Raw genomic sequence first — 13,029 nt, 5'->3', positions numbered from 1 at the left:
TCTCTGGACCTCTCTTTTTTATTATCCTTCTGGTGGCAGCCTAAAATCATTTTATTCAGGCAGGGTTTTAAAGCAGTGAATTTTAAAGAACGAACCAGGGGGTTGTATAATGCTGTAATTATTTTAACAGTTTTTATTTGTTTTTACTGAAATTTAATTGTGTTGTTTTAGTAATTGTAATGTTTTATTGTATTTTAATATTCATATGTTGTATAGTTTTTAAGGTTGTGAGCTGATGTGGGTCTCGTTCCATGGAGAAAAATTGGGTACAAATACAACAACATACAAAAGCAGCAACAGCAGCAACAAGAACCCACCCCTCGCTGACGATATATAGGCAAATACAGGTATTCCAAAACCAGGAGAGAAAAAAACAAGCATCTGAGATAACCTATATTAAAAGCTAAGTACCCTATTACAGCCGAAGATGAAGCTTTCTAGATTTAAGTCAGATATACTTCAGTCATGATATATTCGGAGCAATGTGGTTTGAAGAGATACAAGCAAATTCATTCTCTTGGAAATCAAGGAGCTCTCAACATAAAGCCAAGACAGAAAATTGATTCTTTCCTTCCAAGCTGTGTGAATTACCTCTAAAGGGATTCTTTTCTAGCTATGAATTATTTCTCACAATGACATGTCATTAATATTCTGAGACTCTACATATGCAGTTCAGAGGCCAATGGAGAACAAAAGGGCTGCATGTAAGTATTTGAACCTATGTCTCCCCAATCCAATTCTAATATCCTACTTCCAACACTGCAACTGCTCTAGTGTCATTTCTTGAGTTACAGTTAAATATACTGTATGTATGTATGTGTATGCACACGAGAACTATATTATTATTTTAGTCCCAGAAGTACTCTCATGGCTTCTCCTTATAGCATGGGAGCACAGTGAAAAGAATAGTACGTACTTTATTAACAAGCTTATAAAACTAATTGGTTCTGATATTTACAAAAGCCTGAGTGGTATACAATCTCATAAATGTGTTCATGAAACATGATTTCTTCCCTTCTTTTTCCCTGCATGGTTAATATCTATCCTCCATCTCAGTTAGGTATCTTCACTCTCTGCGGCAACATTTCTCAAAGTGATGGTCAAGCAGAATGGTGGCAGGTCCCCAAAGCACTGGCTGCAAATCCATTCCAAGTTTCTAAAAAACTATGAAAATGTTATAATACAATGGAACAAAATTAGTTTTATCTCTTAGCAGATTGGAGGGGGGGGGGGGGTTACAGTCTCTCACACCAAGTGGTTTAAGAATCACTGAAGAGCACGCAGCTGGGAGTGTCCAAATGGCTGATATATGGATAAAACTAAGAACAAACAACTTTAAGCATCTTTTAACATTAAAAACCACTTTTTCCCATCTAATCTCACTTTCCATATGAATTTATTTTTGTATAACTCTTTTATGCTGCCAAAACAGGTTTGGGGTAATGCATAGTTCCCCCAAAAATGGCCAGAAAAAGTACACTTGGCCTTTCACATCCATGGATTCAACCATCCATGGCTTGAAAATATTCAAAAACAGAGTTTAAAAAACCCAAAGTTTAATTTTGCCATTTTTATATAAGGTCTCCGTTTTGTTATTCCACTGTATATGATACAACTTGAGCACCCACAGATTTTGATATCCATAGGTGGTCCTAAAACCAAATTCCAGCAGATACCAAGGCTCCCTTGCATTTGGATAGAAACTTAGTATCTTAAATTCATTGTAATGCCTGAAAACACAGGATGCATTGTACTATCCTCTATAACCAGGCATGGGCAAACTTCAGCCCTCCGGGTGTTTTGGACTTCAATTCCCATCTTTCCTAACAACCGGTAGGCTCAATAACAGTGGTTCTCAACCTGTGGGTCCCCAGGTGTTTTGACCTACACATCCCAGAAATCCCAGCCAAGTTACCAGCTGTTAGGATTTCTAGGAGTTAAAGGCCAAAACATCTGGGGACCCACAGGTTGAGAACCACTGCTTGATAAGGAAAGGGGATGTGTAATCTACCTTTTTCTGCCAATGATAACTTGTCTTTCCAACAGTTCAGTGCTTGCATGAGATATATCTAAGCTAATAAAACTATTTTCTTAGATGAAGGAAATACTTGAATCCAGAAAATTCATAATCTGAAAGCTAGTATACTCAACAATAAACCTGTTTTTGAATTATAATAGTAAAAAGGAAACAGCTAAGAAACAAATTAGAAACAGTTTATCTCTGTATGTATAACATGTTATCATTTTACAACTTTCTCCAACAAAAGAAACCCTATTGTTTTAAAACTTATAAACATTCAACATTTTGTTTATTTTATATTCCACCACTCTCAAGATGGGATCCAAGATAGCAAACAACAAACAAAAAAAGCTGAAACAGCCACCTGGCAAAACAAATTTGTTAAAACAAGTTATTTTCCTTTTCAATAGTCCATATTAGAGTTGGAGCTGTTGTAAACACTACCATTTATAGCTGAGCAACAATGACTACTTTGTACAAATAACCTGATCTGACTGCAAGATCCTTGGGGGATAAGGCTACCATCTGTCCCTCTTTGGCAGGTGTAAAAGGTGGCAAAGGTTGGCTTATCAGGGGCTATTAACAACTAGAAAACACAAAGGTCTTGCTTCTTTCTAGCAAGTAGAGTAAAATTAATTCCTAATAAAGATGGAGGAAGGGCTTTGTTCCCTAGGTTCTCACCTCTACAGCAAGCTCTTTGACAAAACAGTTATTTTATAATCTATTTTTTTAAGACAAAGAAAATGGAGAAGTGCTAAACTGCAAACTCCCCTGGAAGATTTAAGGATATTACTGTTTGTTGCATAGCTGTCTGTTCCAATTCTGTGTGAACAGCACTGAACATGTGGCAGAGTTGTTTAAAGGACACAGTGTGAAATCTTTCTTACTGCTCAGCATCATTTTCATAAAGAAGTCTGAGTATCAGCATGACTAATCCAGATTCGTGTGCAGGACAATCATTGCAGACAAGCCTTTGCTGTACTCTCAGTACAAGGTAGACTTAGTAGAAACCACAAAAAATCACCAAGCACAAAGAATTAGATTCTTGATTATAAGAACTTGTTAGCCAAAATCTTATTATTTAATGCTGTTGCGTTTTTCCCCTTTGTACGCAGAAGAACCTCAGTTCAATTTGGAGGGAATGGAGAGACTGTTCAGATGCTTGGGGTGAGGAAGATGGGCATGATGCCGAAGAGAATTATGGTAGATGCATCAAAATCGAAGTGTTTTTGGATGTCATCTAAATGATAGCTCAAAGTTTTGAATCATCAAGTCAAACTTCCAAATGGGTAGGGGTTCTCTAGAAGCAAAAAAAGACCAATCTGCTATAACTCTTTATAACTGACAGTATTTAGTTGCAATGACAAATTTCAAGTTGAAATTTTAAATTAGGATAATTTCTAGTATGAAAAAAGATGAGGGTGCCATTGACTTTCATTGGATACCGAAAGTTATTGTGATAGGTTGTTTTCAAAAACATCGAATGTATGACATGCTATGATAATCTAAATATGGATTACTAAGAATAAGCTACAAATTGGAATGTAAACAGGATGCCAAGCCTAAATGGGTAAAAGGTGCTCCATGTCACAAAGGAGACTGTGCCTTAAGTGACGAAGATGCATATACAAGCAGATCCGAGCTACACAGTTGATCATTTATGGAGAGTGCAATCCTTTCCAGAATAAGGTGAATGCCACTCATTCAGGCAAAAAACCAACTGAAAGTACCTTGCTCTTAAGTTTATTGACCCTCATCCAGTCCATTTATTGCATTGATTAAACAATTTTACTGCTTCATTTGGATGCTATGAAGGGCTGTGTGTATAATCAGCATATTGATGTCACCGCACTGCAAGTCTCAACATCTTGCTGAGCTATTTCATATAAATATTAAATAGAATAAAGAATATGCTGGAACAGTGTAAGATTCCAAAATATAAATGCCATGAAGTCAAATAGAAATGTCTGGCACTACTTTGGTTATTCATGTACAGAGCCACAGTAAAACTACTATTCACATCAGAAGAAAAACATGGTACATGTTATCAAATGATCTCAAATGTTTGCATTCCTCCATACCTCTCCTATCAAAGGATGGCCAAAACACTTATAGAAATGTGTCAGGATCCAGTTTCCGGAGCCTGGGCTTTGGCGCCGAAAACTAGAGTTCTGACGCTTCGCCCTGATAAGGACCGTGAAGCTGGTGACCTTGGGGGGAGGCAGTTGCCTAGTGGCGGGAAGATTTACGCGGGGTTTTGGGTTCGGCGGGAATCCACACTTCAAATGATTGGGCGTGTATATAAGGGGTTGCCAGCCATGGCTGGACAATCTCGGCTTTTTCTATGTCTATGCATCTAGCAGTAAAGTTCTTTGTTGATAACAGAAGGAGGTCTTGTGTCATCATTGAACCTGGCTGCTGTGAGCTGACAGAAATGGGTCTAGAAAATTCAGCTCATTCAAGATTGCCTGGCTCTAATTAACTATTAGAAACTTGAGCATCACATCTTTTTAGTGAATGTTAGTACTAAGTTAAGCTATGATCGTCCACATCTAACAATGACACCTCTCCCTTGTGGTTATAGGACCACTTCTCTACAGAAGCTTCATGTGCACTGACCATTTAATGCCATTCAAAGCTAGCTTCAAACTGCAACAGGCAGACAACAAATTCTCACAAAAGGATACAAAAGGAAGCCCTTAACGGTGCTCTGTAGTTTGTGTAAGCACTATCGAGGCCTCAAATTGTTCCAGGATTTCCTATGTAATCATCTGCACAGACAAGCCACTGCAATATCAATGTATTGTCAAAGGCTTCAATGGCTGGAATCACTGGGCCATGTTCTAGAAGCATTATTTCCTGACGTCGAACGTCAGAACCTCTGAGGATGCCTGCTACAAATGCAGGTGAAACATCAGGAGAATGCTTCTAGAACACGGCCATATAGCCCAAAAAAACCTACAACAACCCACTTCAATATAAGTTTGAAACTGCATTGAATGGTCCGTGTAGATGTGGTCAGAGACTGGGATCTCTCTCTTCACAAGGAAAAGACAGAATATTCTGGACCCACCTAGGATAATAAGCTTTAGAGAACAAGGATTTTGCAAAAAGATAGTGGGCAGGACTTTGTCAGACATTCATCCACATTCTTGGGAATTATATTTCTCACCTTGTTAGCCCCCCCCCCCCAACACTTCTCAAGCTCCACAAACTGAATTGTCTGAACTATGGGCTATAAAAATAGTGATAGGTGGAAGTCATTTTGTCCTCTAAGCACCTTGTCAAAATGTCAGGGCAGTTCTAACATATCATCCACTGGGATGATAGAACACATGTTCCAAATCACTTGGAAAATCTCCATTCAAAGAAGCTGGTTGGATCTACACTGCCATATAATGCAATTTGGAACTGCATTATATGTTGAGTGCAGACCCATATAATGCAGTTTTGAATGTGGGTATTTACAAAAAAAGAAGAAGAAGAAATGGTTCCGCACACAAATGAGTTTGCAACCCAAACAAAAGGCACAAGTAAAACAACCAGAAGTAGAAGGAAGAATATGTAGTTATTGTGGCTACATGCTGTTCAACTTCTGTGGTTTTTTCAAAGTAATGTCCATCAGGTGAGATAGACATCAACTTCATTACTCCAACCAGCACTACCCATGATGGACAAGGAATGCTGGGACATGTAGTTCAGCATATCTAAAAGACATCGCATTGAGAAAAACTGCTTGAGACTTCAGTTAAGTCAATAAGTTTCAAAATAATCCACCTACAAGATTAATATCCACTATCCAGGCTAGTTCTGAAAAACAATTGGGCATCAGTTATAAATTTTTAACATTGAGCATTCAATAACAAATAGTTTAAGACAGATCAGAGATTATGCGAACTTGGAAGGGTAAGGCTCTAATTATACAACAGAAAGGCTGAACAGGCCACTGTGGGTTAATGCTTAGTTGATACCATTGAAAATCTCATTACAAGGCCTGCAGCATGTAATTGAGCTGACTGTATGGCTCAGTGAGTCGGCAGCCCCAAGATTTATATACCCACAACAAAACTGTAGAGTCCTTGATTGTGTCTGGCTTAGTGCTGCTCTTCACTTAAAACATTTTAAAATGCATAAAAACAGAGAAGTTTGAATAATCAGCAAATCAAAACACAGTGTATATATAACCTAGAATACAGTTATTTATTTTTATTTAGTTTATTTTTATTCCCTTTCTCCTGATATAGAGACTCAGGGCAGGATAGAACAAGTAAGAAATACTATATTTCAGGGGAAGGAACAGCCAAAACTGCCTCTGAAAATTTCTTGATTAAGAAAGCTCAACAACATTCATGAGGTCACAGAAGCTGACAAGAGAACTGGGCACACAAGAAATGACTACAACTGAAAAGTCAATATTTTGTTTAAAAAAAAAACATTTTTTGAAACATTTATTTGGCTAGCCTTTAATTTTATTTGTTTTTACTAGTAATTTTCTGGCATCCGTGTCCCCTGCCTACATGGTTTTAAACTGCATTGTTTTAATGTTTGGTTTTAATGTAAATATATATTTGTATAATGTAAATATACAATATATATTAGATTAGGAAAATGTAAATATGTATAGGAAAATCTCCTAATAACGATTGAATTGGGCCAAACTTCCCACACAGAACCTCCATGACCAACAGAATATACTGTGTTTTCTGATGGTCTTTGGCGACCCCTCTGACACCCCCTCGCGAGCCCTCCAGGGGTCCCGACCCCCAGGTTGAGAAACGCTGGTTTAACCCATTGTGCCACTGGGGGTTCCTGCAGATGGAAATCTTGTGAGGCCTGGATGGTGTTTCCAAAAACCACCGGGCACTGATGAACATTAAGGACTTTCTTTCACGCGTTTTTGTTGGAGTTTGTGGTTGACCACCACAGTTTGAAGCTAGCTTTGAACTGTGTTAAATGGTCAGTATAGATGGGGCCTACGTTTTCATAAAATGGACCTTCTCAGCTTTCTGATCTTCATCATTATCTAATGACATTTTTTTAAAAAAAATCAAGTTAATTCTAAATGAATGATTTCTTTGCCGTCAGTAACTTTGTGCTGATTTCATGTGGTCCAATAAGTGGATTTATGTAGTTCAGGACAAAGCAGTGCAGACACTGTTGTAACAATTAAAAGATGATGTGTTCTGTTGAAAGGATAGAAAGTTTTAACACCATGTTTATGTTTCCAAATTACACGTATTAAAGTTGTGAAAGCAGAAACGCATTTCTATTAATACCCAATAACATGGTGAGATATAATTTGCAAATAAATAAATTAAAAATCAGACAATGTGATTTTTTAGATGTGTTTTCTCGTGTTGTCTCTCATAGTCGAGGTCTACCTATAATGTCAGTTACAGCTCTCTCTCGTCTTTTTAAGTTGAAGAACTTGTACAATTGGTATCTGACTAAATACTCCCCCCCCCCCTGTACAAATTCACATTTTATACAATATAGCTGGGGCCACAGCTGAAACAAACCTCTTTATTGTGCAGTACATGTCCAATGTGAAAGAGTCAATTGTATGATATGTTTGAGGAAGAAAGAATCTTATGAAATGGCATCTTTGCAACAAACTGAATATGCCATGGTCCAAATTACACCAGGAAGTCTTACCATCAGAACTCTTATCTGTAGAGTGGAATAAAAGATTCACATGACTCGTTCACCTTCCCCAACTAGATGTATGAATTGTGGCAATATTTTTGATATCTTCAGGGAAGAAGAAAAGAATGTCTTTTTAAAGGTTAATAGAACGGACACAGAATGAGTCCTGATTTTTGGGGGGAGGGGGTGTCAAATATAACTGCAACACAAATACAAGGCTATGAAAACTGCTTCTGGCAGTGTATTTAATTTATTATGAAAATAAAAAAGAACATTCATGGAATAAGATGTTTCTTGGCAAAGAAGTCAGAGTACTTGATCTCTTGTTCACTTTAGTAAATCAAAATTCTTGTGAATGTTCTATATGTTAAAAAATTGAAACTATAAATAGAATTTTAATCTTATCACAGGCCATGTACATTTAATGCATCATTTAGTCCTTGCTGTCATTGATTAATCACTTCTCTTTCTTTGATCACCACACGTCTGCCTTTCAAAATAGCCTATGTTCAGATTAAAGTGCTTTGAATTCCCACCATGAAATAAAGAGATCAGATGCAAGAAAAAGAATCTAAAGGGCAACTTCCTAACCTATTTATTTATAAGAACTTGTAGAATAACTTGTGAAGGGAAAAACGCAGTTAAGGGGGATTTAATCTGTAAGACTTAACTCATGGTGTACTAACCGCCTAGTGAGAACTGTCCCTGGGCCAGCTGTCACTTCCTCTGACCACCTCCAAGGACATACATGCACCAAAGATCCTGAAGGCCATTCAAAATTATTTGGCTGCACCACTCGGTGATCATAACTAGAAGGCCATGTCAAGGTGCCCCTTCACGAACCTCAAAGGTTTTTTAAGAGTGAGAACCCTCATTCCAGCCCCACACACGACATGCGACTGTGGAGAAGAGCAAACCACTGACCACCTGCTGCAATGCAACCTGAGCCCTGCCACATGCACGATGGAGGACCTTCTTGCGACAACACCAGAGGCACTCCAAGTGGCCAGATACTGGTCAAAGGACATTTAATCAGCTACCAAGTTTGCAAAATTTGTGGGGTTTTTTTATCTGTTTGTTTGTTTTGTTCTGTTCTGTTAGAAATGTAATACAATGTTCTGGTTGCGGATGACACGATAAATAAATAAGCCCCAAACTTAGTCCCCTTAGTTCATTATAGGAACTGTTATGGAATCCCACATTCACCCCTAAAAGGGGGGGGGGGTATACCAAGGTGCCTACCAGGACTATTTCACCTTTTTCATGCCTCTTTGCTTCTGCATGAGGTAGGAGACATGTGACTGGGGGTAGTGCCCCCATGCCTTAGGTTTTGCCTGCCAGGTACAGGTGGGCCAACTCCCAAAGTAAGAAGGAACCGTGTTGTTCAAGTGATCTCCAGTTATATAATAACAACAACTACTACTACTCCCACTACTCCTACTACCATCTGTCAGCTGCAAAAGATCATCCTACTCTGATCTGCACACATTATTCACCGATACACCACACAGTCCTAGACACTTGGGATGTGTCCAACGTATGATCCAACACAAAAGACAGCATAGTGATCTTGTTTTCTGTGTACTAATCCTGTGATGTATCAAATAATAATAATAATAATAATAATAATAATAATAATAATAATTGTATTTCTTAGTCACCTTTCCTCATGGCTTGACGTGACTTATAGCAGTTAAAACAAGAAGTTATGTGAGTTTTCCAAAAGAAAGGGGGGAAAAGCAAAAAAGCAAAAAAGGAAACCATTACCTGATTTAGCACACTTTTTGGAATATTATATTCAAAAAGATTCAAAGTTTTATGTGGAAATTATTTCACTGCAATATTGCCACCTCAAGATGGGTAAAAGGTTGCATTCCCAACACTAGACTCCCTCCGTTTGGTTTAAATTAACTTCGTACTTTCTAAAATGAAATGTATTGATTACTTGCCAAAATGTTTCTACTCTCTTGGACAAGGTAAAGATGGTCACCAAGTTAGAGGAGCCATTGTTTACAAGACACAGATTCAACAGACATAAAGAGAGGAATATTAGCACTACCGAAAAAATGGTCCTATTGCTTAGCTAGTACATTACTGATAAAGCACTTCACAACTTGTCTATAATTCTTGAATAATTTTTTTTTTTTTTAGAAAAGGCTGTGAAAATCAATGTTGGAAGTGCTCCAAGAGAGAAAGATGCAAACTAATGAAGAATACTGCATCAGGATGTAGCACTGTTCTCAGGAAGCACTATTAGGAATCACTACCTCTTGGCTATTTAGAAAATACTGCTGCAGATAGATAGATAGATGCTCACACATCTGATGAGAAAATGAAACAATAGTGGGGAGGAAGGGAGGGATATCAAAATGGTATCAGAATGAGGGCATTGGCCCCCTTTGGATTTTCAGCAATGCAATATCTTAAAATGTCACTTGAGCATTTCAGAATGCAGTTTGGGGATCCAAAGGAAATGGGTTGGCAAAGTTACCAAAGAAAGACAAGCACAGCAAAGATAACAGTTCTAAGTGTGAATGATCTTTAGAGTCCCACATCCTCCCCACTCCTAGATGCTACATTCCTGTAACATTTTTGTTGCTTCTGCAACTTCTCTAGTATTGGTACTTCTCAAGATCACTCAAAGATCCACAGAGAAACATCACAATGGAGTGTTCAGTCCAATACTGTTTGAATTTGTCAGACAATAGAATTTAATACAGAATCCTCATATCTGCCATAGAGGCAAAAATAAGAAATAAAAATTGAGATCTAGCTTTAAGACTGCCATAAGTTGGAAATGATTGAAGGAATAAAACAACAGGACGAACAATAGCTTGGGAAAGGAATTTTGATTATGAAAAATACCACAATCTAACTATTCTCATAATATTATGACACTGTGATTGCTTTTTCTTCTGTTTCTTGCTTTAAGTGGGAGATCTAGTTCCTAATCTACTGACCTATCAATTTGAGCCTGATACAACTACTACACAAATCTTGGTGTTTCCCTCTAGTTGGATTTTCATTTCTTTATGGCAGCCTTTGAGTAAGCAGTATCCTTCTTTTATTTTCCACCAAACCTACATAATCACAGGGAAGACTAATTACTGAGCTGGCTACTAAAGTGCATTCAGTGTCCATTAAGCAAATGCATTAAATGCTACATGAACTACCAACTACAGTCAAAAAAGATGAATATGTTGCCAGCTACTAGATCTCGCTGCTTTGTCCACTTCATCCCCCAACCCTATTTTTTTAAAATATCAAATCAAAAACCTCCCAAAGTCAAGAAAATATGTGAAAATAAACCACACCCAATCACCCCAGAACTTTACACGGACTCTAAACATCTCTATGTTCTTCTGCAGCCCTTCTCAAAATGGCAAAGGAGCCATTTTCTCAAGATGTTATATGTATTTTCAAAATGTATAAATACCAACAATGCTTTTTAGAGTTTTTAAAAAGACCAAAAGAGGGAGCAGAATATCTTCCACTGAAAAACATCAATGTTGCTACCTCATCAAATGAAGAGGGAGCGTCACAAGCCACCTCTACAGCAACATGGGAGCCATAGGCAACAACAGGGGGAAGCTGGGCAATGTGGGGGCAGGGCAGGGCAGCGGGTTCTCCCTATTAGTCCTCGCCAGATTAACCATGATGTGTGGCAAATCCTGGGCTTAATAAGGTCCTTAGTAAAGCTGTTTCATAGGAATGGTAAATTCCATTCATCTATACAAGGTGTTATGATCTTTGCATTAAACATAGAGGAGCACCATACAAAAAAGGGAGATGAACTGTAAGTTTTTGTGTGTGTGATTCTCTAATGCAGGTTAATGTAATTTAGTTTCTTTTACAACCAACCCTTTCAGAAATTAGCTGACTGTAGAAATGTTGAAAATAGCAGTATTTTACTCCAGGGATAACTCCAGATGGAAAATTCCTCAAGGGATAAGCACACCAATTCACCACACCTGATGCTCCAAAGAGGACTGCACTGACTGCTGAAGCCCATTAAGTGTACAGCAAAACAGAGAATGCAGGATGGGTGAGACCGTCCAGTGAAAGGCAATGTGACGGGATCAGAGAATGAGATCTTGAACCACAATGTTACATCTCAAGTCACCATAGATGCACCAAAGTCAGGTTCAGCATGTTGGATGAGAAACAAACACCCCAGGATCCTAAATAGTTCCTTCTTCACTTTTAGGTGCCATTTTGGGAATGACACTGAGAAAGATAGAGATGTCTGTGAGTACTGTTGGATGGCTCAAACTTGTGGAGGAGACAAAACTAGCTCCCAACCCTTATTGAATTTCTCAGCCTTGACCTAATAATTTGTAACAATTACTTTCAAGCTTTGGTTCACATCATGTATATGCCAACAATTTTTAGAATATGTATTGTTGAAGGCTTTCATGGCCAGAACCACTGGGTTGTTGTGAGTTTTCCGGGCTGTATGGCCATGTTCCAGAAGCATTCTCTCCTGACGTTTCACCTGCATCTATGGCAAGCATCCTCAGAGGTTGAGAGACCTCACAACCTCTGAGGATGCCTGCCATATATGCAGGTGAAACATCAGAAGAGAATGCTTCTGGAACATGGCCATACAGCCCGGAAAACTCACAACAACCCAATTTTAGCATAGCTTTAGATGTATGCATATATACTACAATGCATGCATGGCATCAACACTAAGCCATACAACAGTCACAACTTTTTATGCAGATCATTAAAAGTAGAGGTAGGTCGGTAAAATGTTCCCTACATTTCCTCTGAAATTCACCAGATGTTTTTCAATGCTGTGGTCCATTTCTGAGACAAAATAGGAAGAAGAGTGTGAAATGTGAAATGAAGAGAAGGGTGAGAGGAAGGTTGGTGCATGTTCATGTCCATGCTGATTTCTTTCTTGAAGATAATTTATCTCTCACCAAGATCTGAAATTTACTAATGACATTAACTTATCAAAAAAGAAAATGAGGATCTGGTACTGGGAAATAAGAACTGGTGTATAGTTGCAGAAGCAAAGTATCAGAAGCACAAGTGTGTGTCTGAATCATACAGTATAAATCCTATATGGATAGGGGATATATTTCTGGGCTTGGTGTGGATATATGAAACTATAAATAATAGCAAGGCTTATTGAAATGAAGGACCTTTGGCCCAAAAACATCATACAATCATGCTGAAGGACTAGAAAATGCTTTAAAATGCATTATTTTCTCAGAAGTAGATAAATAAAATTGCAGGTAACAGTCCTACAAGTATGGGGTTTTTACTGTATTTCAAAAATGCACAAATTTGTTTAAAATTGAACAAAATGGCTACAAGTTTTTATTTTTCTTACGGAAATTATACAATTTAAA

General features: G+C 38.0%; 1 protein-coding gene across 1 annotated transcript in view; it reads right to left on the bottom strand.

Annotated features, from left to right (window-relative positions):
* SV2C (synaptic vesicle glycoprotein 2C) overlaps positions 1–13,029 on the bottom strand; it is a 121,390-nt gene that overhangs the window by 36,536 nt on the left and 71,825 nt on the right. The window lies entirely within an intron of this gene.

Source organism: Anolis sagrei, chromosome 2 (assembly GCF_037176765.1).
Source record: "Anolis sagrei isolate rAnoSag1 chromosome 2, rAnoSag1.mat, whole genome shotgun sequence".
Classification (NCBI taxonomy): Eukaryota; Metazoa; Chordata; class Lepidosauria; order Squamata; family Dactyloidae; genus Anolis; species Anolis sagrei.
The sequence above is the reverse complement of the archived record's forward strand: the minus strand, read 5'-3'. Positions and strand labels throughout refer to the sequence as shown.